This window comes from Pogona vitticeps, chromosome 5 (genome assembly GCF_051106095.1).
Source record: "Pogona vitticeps strain Pit_001003342236 chromosome 5, PviZW2.1, whole genome shotgun sequence".
Lineage (NCBI taxonomy): Eukaryota > Metazoa > Chordata > Lepidosauria > Squamata > Agamidae > Pogona > Pogona vitticeps.
The window spans coordinates 182,155,311-182,182,830 of NC_135787.1; the positions used below are offsets into that span (position 1 = coordinate 182,155,311).

General features: G+C 42.4%; 1 protein-coding gene across 4 annotated transcripts in view; it reads right to left on the reverse strand.

Annotated features, from left to right (window-relative positions):
* The window catches only part of EPS8 (EGFR pathway substrate 8, signaling adaptor), a 167,052-nt gene that overhangs the window by 112,841 nt on the left and 26,691 nt on the right, over nt 1–27,520 (reverse strand). Inside the window, exon 1 of one of the 4 annotated variants that reach the window (XM_072999775.2) lies at nt 16,840–17,024. The exons of the other annotated variants lie outside the window; for them this stretch is intronic. The gene's annotated coding sequence lies outside the window, so the exon portion shown is untranslated. Of the gene's footprint in view, nt 1–16,839; nt 17,025–27,520 lie in introns of those variants that run through there. 4 annotated transcript variants of the gene reach the window in all.

The window sequence follows — 27,520 nt, forward strand, 5'->3', positions numbered from 1 at the left end:
AGAAAAAAATGGAGGGAAAATCATCCAGTGGTACACTACCGACAAAATTTTTGGATGTTCTTATATTTCTTTATTTATTTTATTAGGCTTTTAGGCCGCCTGACTTAAGTGAGACACAACTTGGGGCGGTTTACACATTTAAGCAAATATACAACTGCTAAAATAATAATTTTTTAAAAATGAAATACATAATACCACAAACTAAATCGAAACAAAACAAAAAAGGCTACCTAAGAGTGACACCTGGTAGTTTAAAAGAACCAAATTATACAAGCCATAACATAATAAATATTTGATCATATAATAAAAATAATCAATAGAAACAGTAGCATGTAGGTCTCAAAAATTAGCTTAGGCCGCCTTGAATAGTTCAGTTTTTACTAATCTTCTAAAGTTCTGTAGGGAGAGGACCTGTCTATTTCTGGTGGAAGTTTATTCCATAGCGAGGGTGCCACTACTGAAAAAAATCTGGGTACTACTATCATTTTTCCTCAAGGTAGGCACCCTCAATAATGCAACCTGAGGTGAATGGATTTTCTTGACTACAAATACCATAACTCCTCCTTCTAGGAGTTTAGCTACCTTATGAACGCCTAAATGTAATGCACCCGGGAGACAGGCCTAAACTGATTTTGAGGCTTAACCATGTTCAGCTTTACTCCAGCTTTCTGCTCAAAAAGAAAGCATCAGGGAAGGATCAGGAAACTTAGGTGGAGCTAGCCCAGTTGACCCTCAAAGGGCTCAAATTTAAGCCTTTCCTTCAGGTGCCCCACATTTACATGTCTGTAAAGTAGGAAGAACTCCCAGAATGGAGAATTACAGTGTTTGTTGCCCATAAAATTCTCAGTTTTTTTGTACACTCCACATATCAACGGGATTAAGAGGATTTACAGAGCTTCGGGATGTAGTACAGTATATTCAGAGCTAGAATGCAAGAGCTTCTGTTTTAGTAAAGGCACTCATGAAGTAGGAGAGGATTCCCTACCTTCAGGTATACTCAGTTCTATTGTGAAGCTCTAGCCACTAGGACACACTCAACCTACCGCATCAATTGAATGAGCACAAATCAATAGCACCTCTCAAACAAAGCCTATCTTATGGAGGTAGTATAGTGCTGTACCTACAACTACCCAGGTATAACAGTTTGATTGCACTTTAACTGCCATGGCTCCATATTAAGGAATCCTGGGATTCGCAGTTTGGTGAGAGACTCGGAATCCTTTGAACTCTGGCACAAAGTCTGATTTCATGAGGTAAAAAGGTGAAGGTTCCCCTTAACAATTTGTCCAGTCGTGTCCGATTCCAGGGGGCGGTGCTCAACCCTGTTTCCAAACCGTAGAGCCAGAATTTGTCCATAGACAGTTTCCGTGGTCACGTGGCCAGCATGACTAGACACGGAACGCCATTACCTTCCCACCGAGGTGGTACCTATTTATCTACTCGCATTTTTAGATGCTTTCGAACGGCTAGGTTGGCAGGAGCTGGGACAAGCGACGGGAGATCACAATTTGGTATCAAATCAATCAATCAATCATGACTAGCATAAAACATGCATCAGCATGACATGAGGACATGTTTATATAGGTTCATAACGGCTACACTGCTTAATCATAGAGTCAGTTAATAAAGATACTTCCAGGGGAAGTATGATGCATCAAAATAGCAAAGAGTATTGTAGTACCTTAAGGTATTTTATTTTATGATGAAGCGGGGTGAAGTCTATGTTTAAAAAAAAATAAAATGTTGCAAGCTGTACAGTTCCAGAACACCCACAGAAACAGGCAATGGTGAACCTCTTCTATGTATTCTCCACAGAGAAAACCTTGAAAAGGGTCACCATAAGTGCTGTCAGTGACTTGACAGCACATTATTATTATAATGATTAAAGTGCTGCAACACTGTCTATGGTACCATCACATTACTTCTAGTAAGTAGACACCTTTCATTTAATTTTCATTCAGTCTGCTCTCTTCTTCGCTTTATCTGTGTATACATGAAAACGAGTTACTGACTCTCTAATCCAACTTCCTGGAGTTTTACAGCTATATTACATAACATGGCCAGCCTTCCTTATTAATGTGAGTCATAAATAACTGCTTTAAAAACAAACACATTTCCGAACATTAAAAAAACACACCCTCAGCGGTACATGGCTTAAGTGGATTAGAGATAGGTATAAATATGAGAGAAGGAATTTTTATGGTTTTAAACAATACAGTACTTTGATAGACATAATTAAGGGTGGACGTTTGAATTCGCTGTGTAACAGCTGTTAGGTAGTGACACAGCTACAGCTGTGAAGAGTGATCTAATAATGCCACTGATACTCTGGAAATTAAAAATCACCGAGACTCAAAGGTCTTGGTTTTCAAATGCTCTTATTGGAAGAGCACATTTAATACATATTAGCAGTAAAAACAAGCAAACAACACTCACCCTGTCTCTCTGGCCATAGGCAAACTGAACCACCTCCATTGCTCTCCCCTCCCCCACCCCACTTGCCCCTTGGTAAGAAATAATCCAAACTGTGAGGAAATGAGGGCACTACAGGATTTGGTGGAGGATAAAGAATATAATTATCGAAAAGGCCTAGAAGGGTGGTGTGACTGTGATTGTGAACAGATAAGATTACAAGGTGGAACTAATGTGACAATGAAATGACCTTTTGTCCCTGCACATCTTGAGTCACGAGTTCTATGGATGAGGTTCAAAATGGCAGTTAGTGCAGCTTGTGAGGGAAGGACAATAAAAGCCAAGATCACGATGATGTTAACAACTCTTCGCTGTGTGCACCAGTGATCTTCATTTGGCCAGATATACGCAAGGACATCTGTTGCCAAGGAAAGTTACAGTATTTGATAGTGGTTCCAGATTTGAGCTCACATGCATGAGTTCATTTTAAGAGGAGGACTAGAGAACATACATCTAGACTAGAATCAATGTGATTTATGTGATTGTGTCAGGGCAGGCAAGCAAGCATTTTGTTCCTTCTGCAAAAGCATGTCCTCTGCACAACCAGACGTGCACTGGCTGCCAAATAAGGTGTTTAAAGGAGTGCCCACTGGAAGAGACAAAATGTGTAGATGTGCGCACCGTTTTCTTAATTAGATGTTGGCCATAAATGTTCACACACAATAGGTGAACTCCTCTTGCGTAGGATAGTGAGTCACACCAGAGAGTGGTTCCCAACCCTGGGTCTTCAACTATAACTCCCAGAAATCCTGGCCAACATAGTGGTGGTGAAGGCGTCTGGGAGTTTTAGTTCAAGAACAACTGGGTTACCCAAGGTTAAGAACTGCTGCACAAAAGTAATTCCACTGAATCAGTGAGTCAACTTCTTTATAAGTTCCACTGATTCAAATGGGCCTACTCTAGTTGTAACTTACTTTAGCACAGTAAATTACAACTAGAGCAGGCCCACTTGAATCAATCAATGGCAAATACAAAAGATTTGCCTCTCCAAATCCCCACTGATTCAGTGGCCCTTTTCTAGTGCAACTTACTACTCTAAGCAACAAGATTTCAGCCTTCCTGTTTTCCCCTTATTTCTCCAGCACAAGACAACATGTGACATGACATCATATAGCAGGCCACCACATCTCATCTAACTGTCCATAGACTCCACACAGATTGGTCATTATCACATCACCCCACTGGATGCCGAAAAAATGATTTCCCCCAATACTGAAACAAGCATCCATTAATCAAAGCTTAGAAAAATTACTTTTTTCTATAGCTGGACTATAGCTGCCTGAATCCCCTGCTAACCAGATGTGGAGATAGAAATAACACAGCTCAGCTGCTGAACCTTGACAATTAACTCTGGTTCTATATAGTTGGCTACTAAATGTTATCTTATGCAAGGTGACATACAGATCTATGAGAAGAGTCTTAATATAAGTTTGCAACAGGATTCCTTGTCCTCCTTCTCTAAAGGAGGGAGTCCAACATGTTCTTAAGAGGACAGTACTCAGAAAATTCACTGAACCTACATATAAGACAACCAAGCTCCTGACTCACACCTCATTGTCCATAACACACTACCTTTGGAGGTTAATGGGCAAAAGCATTGTTGCTTCATGTTATAAATGCATCGGAAGTAGGCCCATTGAATCAATGGGGATGGAATGAGCCCACTCCTCCGTATCTTCCACCAATTTAAATGGACCTTCTCTAATTGCAACAGTAAATTGAAACTAGAGCAGGACCATTTGGAACTTACAGAGGAGTTGACCCATCAAATCTCTATTGAATCAATTAGTTTACTCTAATGCAATTTACTACACTAAGCAACAGGATTAGAGTCAATGTTTAGCGAGAAGAAAGCTGACATCGGGAAGGAGAACCTGACTAATGTTAGATGGCACACAGCTTCACCCTCCTCAATAAAAGCAATTTCATTAACCAACATCCATAACCTTTTCCACTGTGAACTGTATAATTCAACAATAATTAGATTCCTTTCTGACAATGAATTATATGAGAGGAATCAAAGTGTGTTTATCACACTGATAAATTTCTAACTCGGAGTTCTTGTTTTGTCTATAGTGGCAGCTAGGAAAAAAAGATGACACACAGTAGGAAATAATTCAAGTCATGATTTCTCTACTTGGATCACAAACCATTTATAAATACAGGCTATAATTTGTTCTTTGATCTGCTTGATTCTGTAATTTCATTACATTTCAACTGCCTGTGGTTTGTGTTGGCCAATATGTGCTGTCAAGTCAATTCTGACTCATGGCGACTCTTTTTAGTTTTCTAGGTAGACAATACTCAGAAGTGGTAGACCACTCCCTTCTTCTGGGGTGCCCTGGGATTATTCAGATTGCCCAAGGCTACCCAGACTGGCTCTAATCACAGGAGACACAGTGGGGAATTGAACTCTCAGCCACTGGCAACCAGAGACCTAAACCACAGAGCGGTCCAGCCAATAGCCTCCAACAGATCAGGCAGTCGCCCAAAGGCAAATAATTGGTACCTTGTAGCTACCACTTAAAACCAACATGAATTTGACACAACTCCGGGAGGCAGTGGAAGACAGGAGGGCCTGGCGTGCTCTGGTCCATGGGGTCACGAAGAGTCAGACACGATTAAACGACTAAACAACGACAAGCCACCACTTGGCCTTATGACTCACTATTCAAGTCAGCTTGGGGTATGATCCAGCTGATTTTCTCCCAGATACTCATCACTGAAACATTTGTCCTTTGTACATATTTACTGCTTTGCCAAATAAATATTAACTTAATTGATGTGATTTGGGGTGGGTGTGTTCTGTGGAACTGGAAGCCAAGGAAGAAATGGGCAGGGCATATCCTGGAGGTTAACAACACAATAGATTAAGAGCACTGAATAAAATAAATTGCAAGGCTTTTAATCCAGCAGCTAATTGCCAGGAAATCCCCAACCTGGAATGAACACTTGCTTTGCCAAAGCCAATCCAGATGATGAAGAAAACCACATCTACACATATATAAATTGGTACCTGCTTCAGAAATGCATAGCTTGATGCTTGGAAGGCCAGGGGAGGGGCAGAAGAAAATGCAATAAGCTTTGATGCTACAAGTGTGCATTTCTGTACCTTGGGGGATTATTTTGCCATCTAAAAAAAGAAATGTTCCCATGTTCTACATTTTGTTGTCATTATCTGCCTTCTGGCAACCATATGAACAAGTGACCTCCCAAAAGTTCCTGTGTCTTTGAAGACAGTGGTGCCTCGCTTCACGATTGCCCCGCATTATGACGAATCCGCTTTACGACAATCTTTTTGTGATCTAAATGGGGGAATTTCGCTTTGCGATGATCGGTTCCCTGCTTCGGGAACCCATTCTTCGCAAAACGATGTTTTTCTAACAGCTGATCAACGGTTTCAAAATGGCTGCCGGGTAATTAAAATGGCTCCCCGCTGTGTTTAGGGACGGATTCCTCGCTATACAGGCAGCGAAAATGGCTGCCGTATGGAGGATCTTCGCTGGACGGTGAGTTTTTACCCCATTGGAACACACTGAACGGGTTTCAATGTGTTTCAATTGGTTTTTTTTAATTTCGCTTTACTATGTTTTTGCTTAACAGCAATTTTCCTGGAACAGGTTATCGTCATTAAGTGAGGCACCACTGTACACAAAAACCATACGCTACAAGCTGATCCCGCTGCAGCCTAGATGGGCAAAGTGCAGCCCTTTAATTATCCATGACATACCCCTTAACAGGCTAAAAAATGTACACCCACCATGCACATTGATTCCTTTCCATTGTGATCAATGGGAGGGAAAGCTTTTAAGGACATGAAATGAAAGCAGGAATAAGCAGAAATTAGCCTCACTTTTCGGTATTTCAGATTATGCTGGAACAAACGGGCAGGGTTCTGGATGCAATACTGGCTGGCACTACAAATCTTTTCTGCTAAGAAGACTGGGTTATTCTGCTAAGGGCATACATTCATAGCTAACCCTCTTCCCCTCCCTGTTTAAGTGGGACAGGGGCACACGGGACCAGAGATGAAATGTGCCATCCTGCCCTTTACAGTTCACGGCAGGGCTCTGGCATTTTAATCATTTTGAACCCACTTCAGACATCAAATCCTCTGAAGGAAATAGACTACCTTCCTAGCTTCCTGTTGAGTCCCTAATGCCAATAAAAAACTGGCAAGGTGTTTCTGGCCCTCGGACGATAGATACAGTGGGCCTTTGTGATGCGCAAGGTAAGTCAGAGGTTTTTGGGCGCTATTGACTCAGCTGTTCTAATTTGTCCTATAGAAATCACAGGTCACACCTCCGCCTGCTTGAAGGCAACGGAGAAAACTTTGATTTGGTGTTCTAAGCACCAGCAGGAAGACAGGAGTGAAGGCGCCATACCTTTGGCAGTGACTTGTAAATTTCATAGCATAGCAACAGAGTATGGAGACAGGCACATCTTTTATTGTTTGTTTGGCTGATTTCTATTCTGCTTTTATCTGAAAGAGAACCAATGAGAAAGTATCAATAGACCTGGGTCAAATCCCCACTCAGCCATGGAGTTTCAACTGGGGGCAGGTGGCACCAGTAAACCACTCTTTAAACATCGTATGTACCTTAAAAAACCTATGAGGGGTTCCATAAATCAGAAGCCACTTGAATGCACATAACTGACTAACTTTCTTCCAAAACTGGGACTGAAGAAAAAAAGATGCCGAAAAGAAAATGTTATACTTTTTAAACACCATTGGACAAATTGTAATATTAAGACACCACTGAAGTGAAACCAGTTTTAAAACACACTGAGAAACAATAAAGGACAGCACACCTTGAGTCCTATTAAACAATCTATTGTCCAAAACCCTTCCTCCACTTTTCCTGTCAGCAGAGGAACCAGCTGAGTTTTGCTTAAAAGGGAAGTCCTTTGCCCGGAAGCAGTCACTGGAAAGGCCCTGCTTTGCAGCTGCATCAAACATGATTTTATCGGGTAGGCTGGGATGGAGAGAGGTATCTCCCCTAAAAATCTTACAGCGCAAGCAGCTCATATGGGATGAGCTTAAAAAACACCTGTTTGCAGGCAGAAGGTATTACATTCAGTGTTTGTCATATATGGCTACAGGTGTCCGGATGTTAGTAGCAATTACAGTAGAACCACTGACAAAAATGTAAACATGGATATGTCAAGCTCCCATTGTTCAATGTCCAGGGTCACACTTAAGAAATACACCCTTGGGAATCTATGGGAGTAAATTTCAGTAGCAAATTGCCACTAGTTAAGAAATTAATGTAGGCATTTATAGTCACATGCCAAGTTATATAACTGGTGTATGACACCAAATGCCTTCAACAACTTCCTAACTAGTGATAATTCTCCACTGAGGTTTACGCTGATGGACTTGTATCAGTGGGCGTAAGTAATAGGATTCCAGCCAAAAGGTCTACCCTGTTTCAATTAATGACAGGAATTGGGCTTCTAGGTCAGACCTCGGAGAGCTTCTGCTACTCCAGAGTAGTCCACACATGGCTTGACACCAGTGATCTGACTTGATAAGACAGCTTCTTGCAATAGACTCAAAGTCCATGACTCTTCACTGTATGTCATTTTAACAACTACCTCTGCTATCTAAATGCTCAACATTCTTCAAAGTATGGCTTTGTTTGCAAATTTTAAAAAAATGATCTATGTAAAACAGATGTAGCTGATGGTATTTGTTTGTTTGCTTACCCGCCCATCTGAACATCCCTCAGTTTGAGAATGCAGTTTCAGCTAACCAAAATATACGATCAGATGTCTAATGACCTTCTTAGAATCTGAAAAAAGCTTCATTCCATAATAGTAAACATCCAGCCTCAAGACACAATTCAACAAAACCAACTATGTACATAAAGAAGTACTGTATTTCTGACATTCAGATTGCAACTTATCAGCTTCTCCAGACACCAAATAACCTTTCCTTTCAAAAGGAAGTTTGAATCTCGTATAGAGTATTATGTTTTACTGCTACTATTTAAAGTGTGTTAACCAAAGTTTCCTTTTTAGGAAATAAAGTAAATATTTATTCTTCAGTGGGGCAAGTTACATTCTGATATGGAAATATAGAGTGCAACATAACAACTATTGTTCAAGATCAAGTATAGATAACATAAAAGCCAAAGGAGAAGCAGAGCAATTAGTCTAATAATTAAATGTTTAAAATAATTTGGAGTGAAGAGCAGATATTCAGCTTGTGAAGCTAAGAAGGCTTGATCCCATAAGCTGCATGTTAGCCACCCATGAGCTACTGGAAAGAGGGAGGGCCAATGGAATGATGCCAATGGAAACTGGCAATCTACCAACTGATTAGATTGGTGTATACTGGTGTTTGTGTGCAGACTGTGAAATGTGTCATATCTAACTGCAACTTATTGACACAGTTGTACAGTTTCGGTGCATGAGTATGCCTGCAGCTGAGGAACTGCCCAACACTTCATTGATTGAATCCTGACCAATGCGGCAAGTTACACAAACCTTACACGGACACCAATAGGATTCTGGCCAGTATGTAACAATTCTGAACTGTAAGTAATGGGGCAAGGGACAGATATTGTTCAATATGATAAACTGTGGAAGGTGTAGGGGCAGAATTTTCATTCCTCAGCCTCACTGCAGGCCGGACCAAGCCCACAAAAGGACCAACACTGCAAAACAGCAAAGCCAAAAGTGAACGGAGCAGACATTTACTTCTGACCTAGATTTAAAGCAGTGGATGGGTTGTGCACTCCCCTAATGCACAAAGTAGAAATCCTGGGGATCTTCTGGAGCTGTGGGAAGGGGGGGGCAGGATATCATCTTTGGAAAGCACCAATGAGGCTCTGTAGGCCTCCAAATGGCCTTAGTGGGGTTTGTACATCTTTCATGTTTTACCCCCTGAAACAAGAGAAGGACTGCAACTCAGCAGAATCATATTACTATTGAGATACTAGGAATTTGCAGTGCAAACACAACCAGTGACGAGGAAGTGAGTTGCTGAGACATCCTGTTGTCCAATCCTCCAACAATGAAAGCCATTCAGAGTCAGAACTGTAATGGAGTCACAGCTTGTAGAGTTAAAGCCATGTGACTTTCTGAGGAGCGGGGATACAATCTCATCCACCCCTCTTCTCACACTTTCTTATTCTCGCTGAACTCCTCTCTAAGGCTTGTAGAAATCCTCAAGGTAATGGTGGAGAAATGCATTTTCCCAGGAATGCCCTATTGTTGCAAGACATCCCTGTTGCAATGCAAAATATTGGAGGCTGGTTTGGTCTAGAATGGCCACTTAAGAGCCATTAACTGCATAAAAGGCCTGCTCCTCTGTTGCTGGTATGGACTGATCTGCATCTCCGTTGCCTGCATTTTTGGACTCTCCTTATTAGAAGGGCTGTTTATGGGGTCTTTTATGATGAGTGCATGCGCTCTGAAATGTACCACCACACTGCCATGCATACTGAAAGATAGACATAAATATGAGGCGGATTTGGGGAAGATCCCATATAAATGCTCTCTAGTCTGGTCCAATATAAATACATGCCTGAAGAAGAAAGAACTCACTATACAGTACTAGATTGACAATCCTACAATATGGAAGTAGAGCTTCCTGGTTACTTTGAGGGGCAGAGTTTCTCCAAGTGCCTATGACTCGCGGCAGACAGCACAGAAATCCAGGACATGATGGGGCAACACCGTTTACTCCAGTCCCATCCACTAGCAAGAGGGGAGCCTCAGAAGCAAAGGCAGGGATTCACTCAAAAAGTGATTTTTATTTTATTAATGTTTTAAATCCCTGCAGATGTTGGACTCTCAGTGCAAAATACAGTTCATTGCTCCGACTCCCATAGAGTGGTTTGGAGAACCGAAGGCAAATTTCACATCTCGGCTTTCCGAACAGGCAAGTCAGCAAGTGAGAGCATAGCAGGGGCACAATGTAGGTCAGGCACAATTTGTGGCACTTCATTCATAACTGGGAATCGGATGGGGGGGTGCTGTCCTCTCTCATTGATGACTTGACAACATCTCCCATGATACAGAGTGGCATGCTGTCACTTTTGGTTCCTGTCTTCTACAGAACTTCTAATGTGTGCAAATATAACCTTCCGGAAGTCACTAGTGCAGAATTTCTAGTGTGACACCATTGTATCGACCAACCTTCTACCAAGGGGTTTCTGCTCTTCTCTTTCCACTGCCCTGTTCTCTCCATCTTTCTACCATCTCCTCCAATGTACCAAATTGGAACAGAGGAGCCGCTGTGAGATTTTTAATTATCCTTCACATAAACGTTAATTTTGTTTTGTCTATTTCTTGAGGCAAATTACTTTTAAAATTAGCTTTCTGTGACCAGAAAAACTACCTCGGCTCAGTATGGTTTTTAAATAATGGCTATTATGTATTCGTGAAGGCTTTCACAGCTGGGATCTAATAGTTGTTGTGGGTTTTTCGGGCTCTTTGGCCATGTTCTTATTTGTAATTTTTGATTACCAGTGGATTTTGCTGTTGTTTAAAAGTGCTTGGAAGTGAAGTGGTGGAAACATGAATGATTCTCAAACATTTAAAAGAGGTTGTGATACTAAAAAGTTGGCAAATTACTGTTCAGTATTAATAGAATTATCACACACACACACACACACACACACACACACACACACACAACTACTGTATATGAGAACATGGACGGTGTACTGATTAGAGCTGGAACCTAGTGACTTCCTCTAGACTTTTCTAGAAGGTTCTGTTTTACACTTTAAGCATCTTTCAAGTATACATTTGGTAGAAGCTGCAGTTTTTTTTTCTTGTTTTGTTTCTTTATACTCTTACATGCTCAATATAGAAAATTTAGACCAGGCCTACGAAGGTTTTTAAAAAACACAATACATGCAGAGGGGCATTTATCTGCACATATAGTGAAGTGTTGGCCGTTCTCCCCTCTTTTTTCTCGCTTCCCTGTAAGAAACGTCTTGTTTTAAAATGTAATTAAAATATTAAACTTTCTCAGTTAACACACATTCCATTCTTTACAAAATTGGGGGGGGGGGGGAGAGAGAAAAGGGTGAGGTAATTGCAGCCATTCCTTCCAATTAGACGTGCAGGACTAGTTCCACTCTGCCCACAAAGACGTTTCTATTAAAGACTCAGCAGAGATGTTTCAAAACCACTTAAACTTTTTTAATGAAGATGCAAAATGGCTTGTGGGTATCGTGGTACAAAAAGAGGTCTAACTGCCTCTCCGTTGTCCTGATTCAAGGACGGCCTAGATATGGCAATCATTTTTAATATCTTTAGCAGGATGTTGTTCTCTTGGAGAAGCGCATAAATCATGGTGCATATGCTTTTACACTGTGGGGCGGGCAAGGCTGAATTAAGGCTAACTGAGGCCCTGATAGCTCATGTTTAAACTTCCCACAATAGTATCCCAATAATGTATTAAAAATAAAATTCAAGGCCATTGCAAATCTGGGACCCTAAAGGGAGAGCTAGAGCAGTGTAGTGGTTAGGTTATCGAACAGCTTCTAATTCCCATTGAGCCATGAAATTCACTGGGTGACTTTGAGTCAGTAGCTCTCTTTTAGCTTGACCTACCTCACAGGGTTACCGGAAGGATCATGTGGAGAGCATAAGAGCTTCCTTGAGCCTGTTGTGGGACCAGAAGGCTATAAATCATAGCAACGTGGCTTGCAAATGAATTCAGCACAGTATACACAAAACTAGGAGATAGGTGCATAGATTTATAACATCATCTGAGAACACCCCTAACATTGGATTAGTTTTGGCTGTTAAGGAAACTGGAAAGGAAACAAGAAATAACTAGCTTGAATATTTAACTCATTTCATCCCGGATAAAAGGAAAATTAACTCCTTCACACATGGCTGGAAAACATTTGCTCAAGCAGAAATTTGTTATATACCAGTTCATTTTGGGAAGCGTTGCACCCATTCTCTGCTGTTACTCTAAAAATGTATGTGGTTCTTGAGTAGTCAAAGTGCACCCTCTAGCCATGCATAGCTCCTCCCTCCAATGTGTTTAGGCACATAGGATTTTGAGAACAGCCCCTTCTGTAAACCAATTGAGGGAGGAAGCTCAGTTGTACCCCCTGGATGGTGATCAGTTTCAGGCTCCCAACACTGGGAGTAGGGAAAACTGCACTGTGTATTTGGAGGCTCCTTCTGCCCAAATAATAATCATGTGCTGTCAAGTCAATTCTGACTTACAGCAACTCTTTTCAGAGTTTTCCAGATAAAGAATGTTCAGAAGTGGTTTACCACTCCCTTCTTCTGACATTCTGCCCTAACCCGATTAATCCCTCATCAGAAGAAAGAAATCCCTCACCTTGAAATGACATTAACTAATGATTTATACCTGAGTCTTTCATTAAGTCTGAATTTTAAGTGGACAAGCCTTATTATTCATATTTCCTGGACTAAGGGTATGAATTAGAATGCAGTTTCTTTTTGGTTTTAAGTTATTGGAATTTTGCAATTAAGTTCCTGGCTCAAAAACAGTACTCAAGAAATGATGTGTACAATGGATAGAAAAGTGTGTGAAAAAAAGAGGCATATTTTGCTGGAAAAGGACAAATTAAAAATAATATGGATAGTAATACAATTTCTTTTCTATTATATAAAAAAACAAGAAGAAACAAAGTAATGAATGAATCCTACTATGGATTTACACTGGCATAAGAGTAATAGTGTAAACTGTGTTAGAAAATTGCTGTTAATGAACAAGTTGCCACTTGCACTTCTGCTTGTGTGCCAAATTGCATGACCAGCACAAGACTGGGAACACAAGCCTGACACTGCCATGGTGTACATAATTACACTGAAAGTAAAAATAAACCAGAATTCTGGATGATACAGAGGAGAAATAAGTGGGTCTGCTCATCCTTAGTCCACATATATACAGTATATGTGCCCTATAAATTGAATTTGTCCAAATTCTAAACTACAGCTATCTGTTACCATGGTTAATACAATTAAAATGGACAATATTAAGGCTCCACCTGTACTGTACCATCTGGAATGATCGTTTCATTCATAAAAACTGGTAAACTCCTCACTTCAACACAGTTTCATGGACCTTGACAATGAAAACATTTATTTATGTACATAAAATACCCACTGCACATACAGTATTTGAAAGCTCTGAAAGATGTTTACTTATCAAGGTCATAGCACTTCTAGAAAAGTGGTTCTCCAGATCCTGAAGGTCATTTGCCTTATACTGAATCTCAGCCTTGACAGCTTTCTATAGAGAAGGAACACAGATTGATTTACTGTGTCTAAGTTGAATTTAGCTTGCTTATGCAAATATTTATCTCACCCAATTCCAAAGCCCAGGGCAAAACAACTATTTGTGTGAGAGTGCATCATCTACTAAGTGTGTATAATACGGTTGTTGTGGGTTTTCCGGGCTGTTTGGCTGTGTTCTGAAGGTTGTTCTTCCTAACGTTTTGCCAGTCTCTGTGGCCGGCATCTTCAGAGGACAGGAGTAGCATAATAGTAGTGTGTATAATATATTCAGGTCAAATAGCTATACATACAGCAGATCAAGAAAAGTTATGGAACTTCACCAAACCAAGTTCAACCACAGATTCAAGACAAGGTTCTACAACTCTGCCTGTAGCAGTCAAAAAGAGGATGAAGAAGGTGCCAGACTCAATACCTCACCTCTCCAAAGATCTCAGGATGGAGGGCTGTAAAAAGACCTGTCTGACACCTTGAAGGTAATCTTATCTTAGAACTGCAGAATTTGAAGGGTTATCATCAGGTCCAGCCCTTGTGAAGGAGGTGCAGCAGGGAACTGAACTCCCAACTTCTGGCTCCACAACCAGAAACCAAAACCACCGAGCTATCCTGCAGTTGAACTGGATACTTGAAAATCCACTCTCACAAAGAGGAAGGAACACCGAATCTGTATGTATGTCTACAATATGTCTACACTGTACCCAGTTTAGGTTAGAGTACACATCTTGCATTTATTTTAGGGGAAAAAAGGTGTCCATAGTCTACTTTTTTCACATGGCCTGGCTGTTTAAGTGACGTTTCAGTATTCTTATGTACAAAGTACATTTATACCACAGTTCTGGAGGGCAAATGCATAGTTAGACCACAGTGTTTCTTCTAAATACTTGCATGTGGGGAACAATTCTGTCTTTCTTAATTTTCCAGCAGTAGCACTGTTTTATGAGAGAATGCTTCACGCCACCATTACTGAACCTTACCCTATGTATGCTGCCCACTGGTTCAATTAAAACTAGTCATATAGAGCTTCACTGGCTTCGTTCTCATACACAAAAAAGAGAAACTGTAAAGTTTTTTTCTTCCTGATCTGCAAGATAGCAAAATATTTTCCGGTGCGCCTAATTAGAGTTCTCATATTTGCAAGAACACTTTCTGCATAAATTGAGTGAAATGCCAAGAATTGTGATATAGCTGCTGCCACGTTGTATCTCCTCTTAAAAATCAGAAGTATTGGATGGAACATTTGTATCTTTGTTGTCAATCAACCAGTTTTTCTATGTTTGCTGTGTGTGTATCCTTTGCTTTAAAATGAACCCCAGAAAAGGTAGTACAGTATCTTTCAACAGAGACATGTCATGCAGATTTTGGAAACCTTGACCAAAACCCTGAGTTTTGTCTTGGTTTTGCACTCAAAGCAAGTACACTTTTAAAGTGTTTCAAAGTATTTGGACTGCTTTAGATTCTTTTAATGTAGTTTAATTAATTGTACCTTATCTTGAGATCCATAAAACAGGTTAGAATGCTTTAAGTAGGAACTGTTTGTAGCAATAAACATCTACAATTTCAAAGCAAATATTTAGACTGATACAGTCAAGTAATAAAAAAAGCAACACAAGACACCCCACCTGTCTTTGAATCTAGCATACCTGAATCCTTGAGAAGAAGCCACCTAGCACTGGTTAAGAATACTTGCAAAATTTCAATTGCTAATGGGATTCAAAGACAGATGGGATGTCTTGTGGTGCTTTCTGTCACTTGACTGCATGAATCGAAACATTTGCCTTGAAATTTCCTTGAGTGCTATCTTTTAGTGGAAAGGCAGGGTATAAATGTTGTTGTTGTTGTTAGAGACGGGCACGAACGTCAGTTCAGAGGTTCGTGCCAGTTTATATGTGTGGTAGCACAGATGTCATGCACTGCCTTCCCCTATCTCCCCGGCTGGATCCCCCCCTCACCAGTTAAGAGTACACTCCTCTCTTCCTCCTCTTCAGCTGTTCAGCCAGTCCCTGGCAGGAGCACGGCTTACCTGTCCTGCCTCCTTGCCTGAGTGGACGATCAACCAAGGAGGCGGGGCAGGGAATCCTGTGCTCCTGCCAGGGACTGGCTGATCAGCCAAAGGAGAGGAGGAGAGGAGTGCACACCAGCTAGTGAGTGTGGGATCCAGCCAGGGAGGTGGGAGAAGGGAATGAGTGGTGCCACACATACAAGCTAGCACAACCTCCAAACCGAGTGTTGTGCCCCTCTAATTATTATTATTATTAGTAGTATTAACTTGTAATGCTTGCATACCAATAATAATAACAACGTATTATACTTGCATGTAACAACAACTTGCACAACCAGTTTTTAAAAATGTTCTAGTGAAAGTATACTGTTTTAATTATGTAGTATGAAGCTCTATGCAGGAGGCCAGACAAGCACCAAGAAGTGGGATAAAGATATTTTGCTTCATGCATATAGCCAGTACTGTACTGAAGAGGAAAACCACACGTCATCTTGGGAATTACTAATTAAAGCTAATTTTTTCTAATTGTATTTTCTCACAAAATTATATTTGAAAGCCTGTGATCACATTGGCAAATAAGAAACGCGCGATCAGAACTGCTCCACACAACAGAAACCTTTGCAGGTTTGAAAAGAAACTTCTTTGAAAACCAGTAATCTTATTGGCCAAAACCCCACTGCATAAGATATGCTAACAGAAGAGTGAAAAGGTGCAACTGGCCCAAAAATTAGTTTCATGGCCAAGCCAGGACTTGAACCCAAGTCTCTTGAGTCTTAGTTTAACATTCTGAACACTAACCATTGCAACGACTAACAGGCTTCTCTAACATGCAAGTTGTGCCCTAATTAAAAAAAAATGCTTTACTGATTGCTAACAAAGAGGCATGTGTACTGAAAAATATTAGAACATAGCTTTACAGGCACAAAATATAAAGTGTATGGATAATTTATAGTTAACCCTTACCATTTCAAACGAACACTTTAAGATTGCTATTCTGAGCAAAGATTAGATCCAGAGAAGTTCCTCTGAAGCCAACAACACAGATGAGTAAGTAAACAGACTCAGAGACAGGCATGTCCGCCTCCCTTTCAAGGTATCTGTTTCAAAACAAAAGAGACAATTACCTTGCCCTCTGTTTATTATTAGTCCTCTTCATTACCCATGTTCCTCTCCACGCATGGTAATTAAGGAGTACACACGTAATGTAATCTATCAATGGCTGGTTGGAACACTATATGATGCGTAATGGAAAAAAAAATTCAGAGAGGTTCAGCCGTACCAACTCCCTTCTCGCTGGTCTTGTGAAAGAAGCCAAATACAACGCAGATCATTAGTTTTATTCCTTTATTAAGGCTATTTGAATAGGACAGAGAGGCAAATATATTTCCAGAGCGACAAGTACTGAATGGAAACTGATGTTGAGCAAGCCACCCTTTCTACATATAAGAATGAGGAGGTACACACATGAAGCCGCTGATTCATCACCATGACAACGGTGCTAAACAAAAGGCTAAAGCCATTTCGAGGAGTGGCGTTCTTTGAATTAAAAGAACCCAAGGAGGAAACAACTTTTTCTTCCTTTATCTCTGGGAGGTTTTGCTGGCCTGTTTGGGTTTTTAACATAATTAGGTCCCAGACTGTAATTGTAACCTTCAAGCATGCACTAAGTGCAATTTTGTGAAATTACAGGAATTGCTTTCAATAAAGGAAAACCGGCACAAATTTGCAGTCCAGAACCCAGATACTAGTTGGAACGGCCTAGGACAGTTTGGGATTATAGGCAGCCCTTTTTATTCACAAGACGCTTGACGTTTTTTATTGTGCTTTACTTACATCAACCAAGCGAGGTAGGCCACTGGGATGTTGCCTTGAAGCTCTCCATCTGCACAGGTTAATACACTCACTCAAGAAAATGTGTACAGTACTTCATAGCTTTATGTGGCATCAGGGACTACAGTGCTGTAATTCTCAATCAATAGCACATGTATCACCAGGGGGGTGCACAAGTAATCAAACTGGGATCCCCGGCTGTTAGCATGATTATTCTCGTTTTCTTTGTTTTACTTATAGCATAAGATTTATGTTCAATGTTCATAGGACTGTAATATTTAGAAAACAAATAGGCAACGATTCACTGCCCTTTCACAACTCCCCGACTTTGTCTCCTGAGGCAGCTGCTTCATTTCACTTAATGGTGGAGCTGTCTCCCTCTGCACTGGCATTCATCTTGCTTCGTACTCTCCAGGCTCATGATGAGTTGGGGCGGGGGGAGATGGCAAACTTGCAGAAAACTCTGCACATTTTAAGGCTAGAAAGCTGTTTCTTAAGTATGGACAAGAAACTGGTCAGAAATAATAAAGCAATAACAAAACAATCAGCAAGAACATGGATCAATTTATGCTGGAATGGAGGAGGTAGAATATAATACTGTAGCTCAACAGCTTTGCCAGACCATAATGGCAAATCATTCTCTAGTACAAGAAAGGAAAGTTTATACAGCCTTGCTTTTCAATCATTTCTTATACAGAAAAGTTGAATCACAATCTGTTCTAGCCACTGCTTATCTGAAATAAGGAAGGTAGTTGCATTACTGAGTTAAGCAGTTTGGAAAATCTCATCTGCTGTCTAGTATCATTCCTTGATCAAATAACCAAGGCCACAAAGGGGTCATATAGGAGCCTCCTGGCGCAGTGGTTAAATCGCTGTACTGCAGCTAAAACTGTGCTCACGACCTGGGGTTCAAATCCCAGGTAGCCGGCTCAAGGTTGACTCAGCCTTCTATCTTTCCGAGGTCGGTAAAATGAGTACCCAGCTCGCTGGGGGGGCAATGTGTAGCCTGCATAATTAAATTGTAAACCGCCCGGAGAGTGCTTGAAGTGCTATGGGGCGGTATATAAGCAGCACGCTTTGCTTTGCTTTATATAGCAAGGTAGTTTTGCTACCAGCCATACCTCTTCATGCTGTCATGCTGAAGCACGCTTTTGGAACTGCAGCTGAAGGTGTCTATCTCCAGACTAGATCAGATGGAAAGCTCTTTAATCTCTCTAGATTGAGAGCGAAGACCAAAGTCCAGCTGAAATGCATGCGGTCCTCTTCACCGATGATGCAGCTATTATCACCCACTCTGCTGAAGAGCTCCAACAACTCATGAATCGTTTTAGTAAGGCCTACCAAGATTTTGGAGCAACAGTCAGCCTGAAGAAAACACAAGTCATGGGCCAAGGCTTGGACTGACCTCCCTCTATTACCATATCTACACAAGAATTGGAGGTTATTCATGATTTCGTGTACCTTGGCTCAACAACCTCTGAGACTCTGTCTCTAGATGTTGAGCTGGATAAATGCATTGGCAAAGCAGCCACCATGTTCTCTAGACTCACAAAGAGAGTATGGCTTAATAAGAAGCTGACGGCATACACCAAGATCCAGGTCTATAGAGCCTGTCTCCTGAGCACACTCCTGTACTGCAGTGAGTCCTGGACCCTTTGTGCATGGCAGTAGAGGAAGCTGAACACCTTCCATATGAGTTGTCTCCAATGCATTTTTGGTATCACCCGGCAGGACAAAGTTCCAAACAGTAGTCTTAGAATGAGCAGGAATTTTTAACATGTATACATTACTGAAACAGCAACGTCTACGCTGGCTCAGGCATGTTGTGAGAATGGTTGACAGTCAGATTCCAAAATATCAACTGTATGGAGAATTAGTACAGAAAAACCACCCCAGAGGGAGACCGCAGCTGCGATACAAGGATATTTGCAAGAGGGATCTGAAGGCCTTAGGAATGGATCTCAACAGATGGGAAACCTTGACGTCTGAGTATTCAGCCTGGAGGCAGATGGCGCATCATGGTCTCTCCCAATTTGAAGAGACCCTTGTCCAGCAGGCCAAGGCAAAGAGGCAGTCCCAAAACCAGCAAAATCAGGGAGCTGGACAGGGGAGAGATTGTATTTGTCTTCAGTGTGGAAGGGATTTTCACTCTCGAATTGGCCTCCTCAGCCACACTAGATGCTGTTCCAAGACTTCTATTCAGAGCATATTACCTTAGTCTCTTGAGACTGAAGGATGCCTACCCATACCTCTTCATTACATAATGTACAAGCTTGTGAAAACACAAGCAGGGAGAGTTATAGAGCAGAAGGACTTGAAGCTGGGTCAGGACCCCTCTCCTCAGATGCTCCTTATAAATATAATCCCATTCCCTCAGGGATTCTTCAGCACAAGGTCCCAGACCACTCTTTCTGGGCATCTCCCCAAGCCCTTTCTTGCAGGTTCTCCTCATCCTCCTCTGGCCTTTCATATTTCCCTTCTTTGGGTTCCCCTGCCAGGTTGTGCCCTTTTCCTACAGAAGCTTCTGATCCTCATTGCACAGGCTCGTCTGTCTGACACCCTGCTTCTTCCTTCTTGGGCTCCCAGTGGCAGCAAGGTGCCTTGTATAGACATTATCCGCTCAGGCAGGCCTTCTTTCCTCTCCCCTAGAAATCATCCTCTGAATCCCATGGTTGACATGACAACTAAAACCTCTGTTTGGGTCCCAGTTTCCCAAGAGAGATTGAGTTTGGTGGCCACCGTTCCTCTCCTCTGGATCGCCCAAGCGGGCTCCAGTGTAGGTAGGAATACTGGGTCCCCAGCTGGAGAATGACTGCACACCAACAGTGGCATCCATCAGAATGTTGCTAAAGTGCCCTAGATCCATGGTCCCCATCTTTGGGCCTCCAGATGTTCTTGGACTTCAACTCCCAGAAATCCTGGCCAAAAGAGGCGGTGGTGAAGGCTTCTGGGAGTTGTAGTCCAAGAACATCTAGAGGCCCAAGGTTGGGGACCATGGCCCTAGATAATACATTATATGCTGCCAAGCCGGAAGTGACACGGACCAACCCTAAGAGGGCTTTCAAGGTAAGTGAGATATTTAAGGAGTGGCTTGACCAATTCTACCTCCCCAGCGAGTTTCCATAGCTGAGAAGAGATTCAAACTCAAATCTGGCACTCTGTCCACTACACCACACTAAATAATAGTATGAAACTGTAATACTCTTGTGCCAATCACTCCCTGTTTGTTCAGTTTTAGCAAGGAAGTAAGCACACACTACACAAAGGAAGAGCTGGGATTTACCAGGATTAACTAGCAACCCAGACAATTTCCTTATTCAATTAATCCCTAGCTCCTCTGAAAATGCTTTGATTTGTTGCAGTTTGACGCAGTAGGGTGGTGGTAAGGGACGACTTCAAGGTTTTCTTAAGCCGGGAGCATCACGCAGGACCAAAACACACCAGAAGCCAATTAACCAAGCCTCAAATTGTCTTAGATTGGACTTCAGTTTGTTTATACACCAGTGGTTTCTGTGGGTGGAAACAAACAACTCTCCCCCCTGCATCTCCTCCATTTGATTCAATCAGCTGATATTTCTATTCCAACAGCTCTGTAAAAGGTGAATATCCCGGGAGACTTTTGCTGTGTGCTAGGCAGAAAAAACTGAAAATCTGACTGCTACATTACCCAATTGCCTGTTCCTTGCCCAGATTTCTTCGCTTTCCGCTGGGTTTCATCCTTGCTGTTAAAACCAGTTTTTTACAACTTCCAAAAAAAGGCTACCCAAGTGAGGATTTGAAAGGATCTGACACTTGATGTGTTGCTCTCAGCAACTGAGAAAAAAGTGTTCAGTCCTGCTTGATGCTAAAACTGGACCTCCTAACAGCTGTGCCTACAGCACTTTCTGGACATACTTTCAAGCTTCTTCTGGTGACAGGAAGCTGATCTGCACTGAGTGACCGCTTTGATCTATTGAGTCCAGTATGGCTGACTCTGGCTGGCAGTGTCTCTCCAGCATTTCAGACAAGATACGTTCCTAGCTCTGCCTGTAGATACCAAAAACTGACTATGTCCTCTCATATGCAAAACATTCACTATTCTACAAGGGGCAGCCCCTGACAATTCTCTCTGCGTAGCATTTTAACACTAGTGATATTTTGGAATGATCTGGTATTGGCTATCCTCAAAGATAGCAAGAAGCTTTCTTTGCTGGTTTCCAGTGATATGGATACAGGACTGAAACCAAATCTGAGCATCAGAATGTGTGAACTAGGCCAGGGAGAAATCACTAAGAAGAGCTAGAGAAAGCCAAGAATGTTGTTGTTATGAGCTGTCAAGTTGCTTCCAGCATATATGCTGACTTTATGAATGAATTACCTCCAAGAGATCCCGATACTAGCATCTCTGCTCAGGTTTTGCAAACTTAAAATGACTTACAGAACAGTTGGCTTATCAATAGCCTGTAGATTCAGTTGATCTCCTGTAGCTGGGACTAACAGTTGGACTCAGCCTCCAGTGAAATTATGGATTCCCTTGCCAAGATAATCCCAGAGGGAATGCACAGGGAGATGACAGAAATATTTGTTTGCCAATTGGAAAGTAGGGATCCTGGAGAGGCATTGAAGTGTTTTTAACTATAGCTCCCTTCATGCAGAGGTAACACAAAACATACTTAACACAGAGCAGATTGCCTAAGCAGTCTTCACATCATGACACTATACTGTCCCTTGGCTAATCTTTAACCTTACATTATGCACTTTAGTCTAACGCTAAACCATGGTTAACCACTGGCCTTCAATTCAAGTGTCCTGTTCAGAGCCTGAACTGCATTTGAAAGTTAGGAACCATGATTGTAGACTTCTAAATCTAATTTTATTCAAAACACATGCATGCACACACACAATATACCCCCAGGGATTTGCTTTCTGAGTCTTAGATATTATTAGTAATGCCCTACATGGAAATCAAACATCGTCTGGTTTCCAAGAGGGCTAAAGGTAAAAAAAGTCAAATTCTTGTGGCCTAAATTATTTCTCTGGAGCAATAACGATGGAGTGTTAGCACCAGCATTGTTAATATATGGGGACGAGAAAACAGTTTCTATCAGTAAGTGTAGGAGAGCATAGATACGAATATGATATGATATATAGCTTCATATGTGGAAGCAATTAAATGAATGATGACTGCACAAGCGAAACATCAGAGAGTGGGAGAAGATGGGGGGTTGGTTGACTTGAACTCAGCATCCTTCTGCGAAGTCACTAGCTTGCGTTTAGCAAGTCAGATGATGAAACTGCATTTTCTGTGCAGTTAAGGAGAAAAGGATTTTGCTGCCTCAATCAACTGACATTTAGACTAAAGAACAAACACACACACACAAAATAAGCACACGTGTTTGCTCACAACAGGGCATTTACAGATGCAGGCAAAATGTCAAGCAGCTCTTTGGAAGTACTTATCTGCAATTCATCCTAATCAGGCTCCCGGCTTCACTAAACAATGTAACTTCATAGAAGTCTTAACTTCTAAATTGTAAATTCCCAGACTTGCACACGTGCAGACACACACACACACACACACACTCAAAAACTTGAAAATACATATCGTTTGCTCTTCCGTGTGTTCTTGAGCAGAAGAGTAAGCTAAGCGAAGCACTCCACAAACAGGGATGAGCCTGCACGAAAGTTCCAGGTTCTTGTGCTCCTCCATGTTCCAGTTTTCCTCCAGCATAGCGGTTCCCAGCGTTGGGTAAGCCAGGTGTTTTTGGACTGCAACTCCCAAAAACGCCCATGAGCACACAGCTGGTGCTGAAGGCTTCTGGGAATTTCAGTCCAAGAACATCTGGGTTACACAAGTTTAAGAACCGCTGCTCTTGCCAACGGATGGTTGGTCATCACATTCGTTTTAGACTTTGCCTTCATTAGAGGGGAGCCCAAAAAGTGGGTCTGCTGAGCAAAATAGTACAGAATGCTTTCCACTAGGAACCTAGGAAGCTGCCTTAGGGTGAGTTAAAACATTTGTGTATCTAACCTAGTCTTTTCAACTCTGAATAACACCAGGATCCCAGAATTCTTTCCTTCCTGGAGATAATGGGGATTAAACCTGTGACCTTCTGTATGCAAGACAATGTTCCTTCCTATGAACTACAGTGACATCTTTAAAACAAGGTGGGCAGAAGCGCACAGCATTAGTTGGGGCCTGCGCCATCACCGTCTTCACTTAAGCTGAAACAGCCAAAATCCTGTTGTGTAGTTACGCCAACCAAAGTGAAATAGTGTATCTTGCAACGACAAATTGGCACCAGTCTACAAGCCCCAGCATGGATCCTGGTTGCGCACCGAATCACTCACCTTCTGCACCATAAGGAATTGAACCGGGGAATCATTACTGAGCAGTCAGTTGCTACTGTGAGTTACCCATTTCCCTCCCACCAGCGTAACTAAACAAGATCTTGGCCTATGTTTCTTAGAATGTGTTGGCTCTTTATTAATAAATTAGGAAGGTTGAAGACAGTTATGAGTAGTGCTGTTTCCCATATCCAAGAAGTACAAACCAGAAATTCTGGTTTAAAATAAACTCTAACGGCACTTAAATAAATCACACACATGGGGGGGGGGGGGAAACCAAGCATTTGAAGTTGGCTCTTGTAGCAACTAACTAGATATTTTTTAAAAATCTTGTTTGTAATTTGTACTTGATAACAAAACAGAAGGACACCCATCAATCACAGTGACATATCATCTCTTCCGCTTAGTACAACAATACATCCATAACAAAAACACGCTGATCACCATAATCACCCAATCTCCTGAAAAGGACAAAAGCAGTTCCCACAGCTATAAATACTCAACTATCCAACAAACTGCAACAGAGCAGAGACAGTGTTCTGACTTCTGTCCTCTGAAGATGCCAGCCAAAGAGACTGGTGAAACATTAGGAAGAAAAACCTTCAGAACACGGCCAAAGAGCCCGAAAAACCCACAGCAACCATCAAAATGGAAGGAATTTGTGAAAGCCAAACTGAACTCAATAAATTTGTTCTGCCAAAGTCTAGGGATCTGAGTTAGTGCATTTCTTCTCATGCAGAGAATATGGAACTGTGGTTTAGCGCTACCATGAACTCACTTATAGAGGGAAAAGAGAGGTGAGAGGAAGAAAGTGCAGAAGTTTACAAATAGCAAACTTCACATTCATAAAAACCATGAAGAAAACCTCCCTTTCCCCATACCACTTCTGTTGGGAAAGAAATGAATAATGAAGCACCCTCACCATCTGTTATTATGATTTCAGGCTACAAATCCAGTCATCCTTAGGTACAGTATTATTGTAAAGAGAGTGATACATTAAAATATGTAAGAAAGGCAATCCAACAAGACTTTTTTTAAAAAAAGACACAAATTTCATTCCAAGAATGAGGAACAGAAGAACACAGAGTAAGAGATAACAGTTCATGGTGCAATTTTAAAAATGACAATAAATGATTTCATGCAGAACATCTCGCCTTACTGCACTTTTTTTTTTTTAGAAAACTGTGGTGCACATTGCTTCCTCTTTGTTTTTCTCCATTCTCTGCTTCAACATTTATCGAAATAATTGTTGTCAAGCATTTTTCTCGCAAAGTAAACATCTCGCAAAGTAAGTAAACAAGCATGTGTTATGGGAACGGATGAGGGAGAACAAACTGAAACTTTACTCAGGCAAGATGGAAGAGGTACGGGTCTCTAAATTTAGCTGATTTGGATAGCGGCGTACAACTGACGTTGGATCTGGGTTGCACACCATCCCCACCCCCTAATTTGGAAGGATCAGATGCAGGACCTGGGGGGTCTGTCTGGACTGTGATGAGTCATGACGAGATAACCAGGCAAGCTTTGTTCTGCGGAGAAACAGGATGGGGAGTTGTAAACAGAGCCATGTCCTCTCTCCTTGAAGGCATCTCTTCTTGAGTCAAAGTCAGCCCAAGACATCTGGCTGCCTGAGGCAAAGCACCAAATGTTTCCTTCCTCCACTCTAGCAGACAATGGAAATCAAGGAACGGAAGATCAGTCAATGCATGTTGGTATATATGGGGGGGGGGAGGGAAACCCAGTGATTCTCTCACCCTCTGAAAGTTGAAAAGGCAGAAAAGCAAAAAAGAGAATGACTTGCGACACTTTCATGACACTCAAGACCCCTGTTGCTTGTGGTCATTTCCTTACAATGTCTAATGGTAGGGCCAGCTACGCACTGAAACTCCCAGCCATCTCAATATTTCTGTATAGGTCTTTCAAGAAGGACGTCAGGCAAAAACAAAACAAAAATAAAGAAGGCAGAAACGTTGTGGCACCTGCTGTATTTTAATGTGAACTTTCGCAGACCAAGTCCACTTCTTCAGACATGTCACATTAAAATACAGCAGTTAGTCTTTAAGCCACCACAATGTTTCTATCTTCTTTATTTTGTTTTATTTTTGCCTGACATGCTAGCACAGACAAATACAGTATAGCCATCTCTTTTAAGAAGGATTAAACTGCTTTTCTTGGGACACACGGATTGGCTGAAATCCTCACAACCAAGTAGCTGGAATCTACTGAGGGACCCACTGACAGAAGCCCATGTGAAAGCCAGACCACCCACCCCCATCGTCCCCAAGTGGCGGTTGTGTCCGAGTCCTGTCAATGACCCCATATTTCATGTCACCTTGCCATATAATTGGCAATTATAGGCCCGTCGCCAATGTTTCTTTCTTAAGCAAGGTAGTCGAGAGGGTGGTGGCCGATCAGCTTCAGGCGTTCCTGGATGACACAGATGCCCTGGATCCATTCCAATCGGGCTTCAGGCCGCGCCATGGAACAGAGACGGCATTGGTCGCCCTGTGTGATGACCTGTTGAGGGAGGCCGACAGAGGCAAAATGTCTCTGCTGGTCCTCCTCGATATCTCAGCGGCCTTCGATACCATTGACCACGGTATCCTCCTGGGGAGGCTCACCGAGTTGGGAATAGGTGGCCGGGCATTTGCCTGGCTCCGTTCCTTCTTGGAGGACCGTCCCCAGAGAGTACAGCTTGGGGAGAATGTCTCGGCCCCGTGGAGCCTCAATTGTGGGGTTCCACAGGGGTCGATCATCTCCCCAATGCTGTTTAACATCTATATGAGGCCGCTGGGGGGGGGTCATCAGGGGGTGTGGAGCCCTGTGCCATCAATATGCGGATGACACGCAGCTCTACATCTCCTTTTCTCCAACTACAGGAGATGCCGTTCTGTCCCTTCAGCGCTGCCTGGAGACCGTTCGGGAATGGATGCAGGAGAATGGGCTGAGGCTGAACCCGGACAAGACGGAGGTACTGAGGGTGGGCGCTCCCACAGTTGGGGATTTGGGAAACTCCCTCATTTTTGGGGGAGTGACCCTGCCTGCCAGGGATGGAGTTCGCAGCTTGGGGATTCATCTGGACCCGGCGCTCACTATGGAAACCCAGGTGGCGTCCGTGGTCCGCACCGCATTTTTCCATCTTCGGCGGATAGCCCAGCTGCGACCCTACCTTGATGTGGGGGCTCTCAACACTTTGGTACATGCGCTTGTAATCTCAAGATTAGACCACTGCAATGCGCTCTACGTGGGGCTACCTTTGAGGCTGCTGCGGAAACTACAGGTGGTGCAGAATGCTGCGGCCAGATTACTCAGTGGAGTGAGAAGATACCAACATATCTCGCCCACTCTGGCCGCATTGCATTGGCTGCCCATCCGATTCCGCATCGACTTCAAAGTGTTGATGCTTACTTACAAAGCCCTAAACGGTTTAGGACCTCAATATTTGGTGGAACGCCTTCTCCCACCTAGATCTACCCGTGTCACCCGTGCAAGCCAGGAGGTGAGGCTGAGGAGCCTGACGCCGAGAGAGGCCCGGAAGGAAAAGACCAGAAATCGGGCCTTCTCGGCGGTGGCTCCTCGCCTCTGGAACAACTTACCTCCTGAGATTCGCGCGGCTCCCTCGCTGGGCATTTTTAAGAAACAATTGAA